We start from the raw sequence: 4388 nt of genomic DNA, 5'->3' as shown, positions 1-4388 counted from the left end.
TAAATTATTCCGGAATTAAATTAGTATCGGAATAACTTATACCTTGTAGAAGGTTGGGTAATTAGTGTCGGGATAACTTATACTTTCTTCTTAGAAATCATTCAATTGTCATTTTTAATACAACATACCAAATAATGGATAAAAAATAATACCAGTATAATTAATTCTAGCATAATTTATCCTAAGCAGTATTCAAACCAAACAACCTCTAAGTATTTTTTTCTCAAAAGTATTTTTCAAAAAGATATTTTTGGAGAAAAGTTACTTTTTCTGCTTATGCGGAAAAGCAATTTTTTTCTTCTAAACTAAGGCTGGCAAGTGGGCCGGTCCAGGCCCGGGACTGCGGGCCAAACGGCTAAACGGGCCAGGACCGTTTGGTCCGATTTTAGCAGGCCTCGTCCGGTCTCGTGGGCCGGTCCTATGATTTGGGCCCGTCAGGTCCGGGACCGTTTGGCCCGCCAGGGCCCGGGACCGGCCCGGTCCCTTAGCGGGCCAAACGGTCCCAACGGCTATTTTTTTTTTAAAAAAAAAAATAGCCGTTGGGCTGTCAAAAATAGTCGCCCCCCCCAACTTTGTTTTAATCCCAAATTTTTTATAATTACACTTTTTTCCTATTTTCAACTTTAAATACCCCATCATTATTTTATTTTTTCTTACAAAATCATCAATCTATCACAATCTCTCTCTAATTTACTTCTATAATTGCTACTATTGCTTACTTTATTGTTACAATTTGTGAAACAATTGTGAAGTTGGTGAATTGAAATCTTCAACGATAATCAATTTCCAACAAGTTGTTCGTCAATTCGGTAAACTCGTTCCAACTCTTAAGTTTTAATATTATAATTTTGTTTGTTTTATTTACTTTGCTTGATTAATTAAGATGGTTTATTCCTTAAAAAATATGTTTAGTAAAAATAAGAAAAAATCGAAGAGTGGTGAATCTATTGGCCAATCTGTTCCTCCTCCACTTCCCCCGGCTCCCCGACCCAAACCTGTTACCCGTCCTACACCTCCTATTCTTGATAGCGATAATAGTTTATTACAATTATCGAGAGTCAATTTTGCCATAATATTGCACCCGGTGAACAATTAAACCATGAATATATGAATACTCTTTATGATAATCCAACTATTGATGAAAATGATGATGAAGAAATAGATTTTGATGAAACGCAACCGGATGACGATACACCCACTAGTCCTGCTCCTGAAGTTAACTCAACAAATAATAATTCAGATGATCCCCCGTCTGACCCTCCTATTAGTGCCCTACTTTTTCTAGACAACCTTCTAAATGGGCAGAAACATCTCTTGTTTAGCAACTTTTTACTCAACTAAGAGAAAAAAATAGGGCTAAGTGTAAAACTTGTGGCAAAGAGTTAGTTTTTCAATATGTTGGAAGTCGGGGGGGGAGGGGGAGGGGGGAAGTTTGACTAGACACATATTGCTACACCCTCAAGATAAAGCTAGATATTTTCGTATAAAAGTTTTGGCTGAGGGGACAAGTGCATCTAGTCAGGCTGACCTTAGTTCCGGGTCAAATCAATTTCAACCGAGAATTAACACTGTTACCGGTGGTATTTTATATTATGATCCAAAAAAAGATCGGGAAGAATTGGCAAAAATAGTTACTGTTATGTGCTTACCCTATAGTTTTTCTTCTAACCCCCACTTTGTGCATTATATTAGAAAAGTTTATAATCCTACTTATAAAGGTTTTCCTCGCACAACCGTAAAGAGTGATATTTATAAATATAAACATGAATATGAACAATATTTGCGCTATTTATTTACTCATATAAATTGTCGTCTTGCTATTACAACTGATATTGGTAGAAGTGGTAATGACTGTGATTACCTTACTGTTACCAGTCATTGGATTGATGAGCATTGGATAATGCAAAAGCGCATTATTGCTTATAGAATAATTAATTCACGTCACACATGGCAGTTTATTTCTAGCACGATTGCGGATATTTGTAGATATTTTTGCATTAGTGATAAAATAATGTCAGTTTCAATGGATAATGCTACTAGTAACACAAATGCTGTAGCCTTGCTTACCACTACACTAAGTCCTGTATTTAGTAACATTTTTCATGTTAGATGTATTTGTCATATTTACCATTTAATTGTGGGTGATGGTATGAGAATTTTAAATGTTGAAATTGAAAAGGTTAAAATGGCTCTTAATTGGCTTTTTTATTCAAACCGTAGAAGTAGACTTAGAGAATATTTTAAAAGATGCGATGAATTTGGCCTAAGAGAAAGAAAGGTTCCTAAACCTTGTCCAACTAGATGGAATTACATGTATGAAAGTTTAGTTGTTGCATATGAATATAGAAACCCCATAAACTCAACGTTTAATGCTCATGTAAGTGATGATGATGAGCACCTTACAAATGCGGATTGGGCTAATGTTAAAATGCTTGTAGATTTTTTAGAAAAATTTCATATTGCTACAAATGAATTTTCTGGGCAATATTATCCTACTATTTCTAACTGTTTAGTTTATATTGCAGAACTTGCAAATTTGTTTGATCATTTTTCAGAGGGTGGGGAAATTTATCAACTTGCTATTGATTCCATGAGAAAAAAGTTTAAAAAATATTTTTTCCTATTCCCCCTATTTATGGTATTGCTGCATTGTTAAATCCTACTATGAAATTAGGAGGTCCTCAATTTTGGTATGAAACTGTTTATAATGGTTTAGCACTTGAAGATGAAGAGTTGTCTAAACTTCCGAACGCAATAGCCTCAATTAAAATAAATGTTCAAACTATTTATAATGCTTATCAAGTTGCATTAGATCATGCTAGACCAAATGTTCCAACTCCTTCTTCTTCTAGTTCTCAATCATCTAAAAGAACTGCGGGAGTAAGAGCACTTAGTGCTTGGGCAGGGTTCAGGGGTTCTCAAGGTTCTAGTACTAGTGATTTTTCACAACTAAATGAGCTTGAAGTTTATTTGTCACAGGGAATTGAGGAAGTGAATCCCGACGGCTCCTTTAATATTTTGGAATGGTGGAAGGACAAAGAAAAATACTTTCCGATTCTTTCAAGGATGGCCTGAGATATTTTAACTATTCAAGCTTCAACAGTGGCATCAGAGAGCGCTTTCAGTCAAGCAAGACTTCAACTCGGTGATTATAGAGCGTCTATGAGGGAGAGCTTGGAAAAATCAGTACTTTTCAGAGATTGGATCCGTTCGGAAAGAAGAAATTTTGGACTTGCTGAATCACAACCAGAGGTAGACGAAGCTTACGAAGAAATGCTAGCTGAACTTGCGGAGGATGATGCTTCGCCTGGAAGCGGTGATGACCAAGCTTCATTTCCGCCACCACCAATGGAAATTCCTCCGGACCTTGAAGGATTTATGAAATTTGTAAGAGATACCATGTAAATTAATATGTAACTTGTATTTTGGCACATCTTGATTAGTTTCTTTTTCTTCTCAATGGTGGTACTAGCACCTTGTTGTGCTCATTCCATAGGGGGGAGGAAGACTAAGAAAGATATTGCCATGATTTTTAATGCTATAATAAAAATATAACGCATTAATTTGAATATCTCTTTACAATATTTGTCTTTTTATATATCTTAAGCTATACATATAGTATAATATAGTATAGTATAGTATATACTATACTATATATACAACTTAACTTAAGATATATAAGTATATATATATATACATATACATATATATATATATATATATATATATATATATATATATATATATATATATATATATATAAGCTTATATTTATACTATACTATAGTCTATACTATATATACATCTCATAAGATATATAAGCTATATTCGATATACATATATATATAAGCTTATATATACTATACTATATATATACATCTTAAGATATACTATATATACATAGTATACTAGATATACTAGATATATATATATAGTATAGTATAGTAGATATACATGTATATCTTAAAATATATATATAGTATATAAATCGAATATAGCTTATATATAGTAAGATGTATATATATTATAGTATAGTATAGTATATATATATAAGCTTATATATATATATGTATATCGAATATAGCTTATATATCTTAAGTTGTATATATAGTATATACTATACTATACTATAATATATATACATCTTACTATATATATTATATATATCTTAAGATGTATATATATAATATAATATACTATAATATATATATATACATAGTTTATAAGTCATATTCGATAGTATACATCTTAAGATATACTATATATACATCTTACTATATATATATATATATATATATATATATATATAGCTTATATATCTTAAGATCTACTATACTATACTATATATATATCTAGTATACTATGTATATATAGTATATCTTAAGATG

The sequence above is a fragment of the Nicotiana tomentosiformis genome, chromosome 1 (assembly GCF_000390325.3).
Source record: "Nicotiana tomentosiformis chromosome 1, ASM39032v3, whole genome shotgun sequence".
NCBI lineage: Eukaryota > Viridiplantae > Streptophyta > Magnoliopsida > Solanales > Solanaceae > Nicotiana > Nicotiana tomentosiformis.
Note: the sequence above shows the minus strand (reverse complement) of the source record.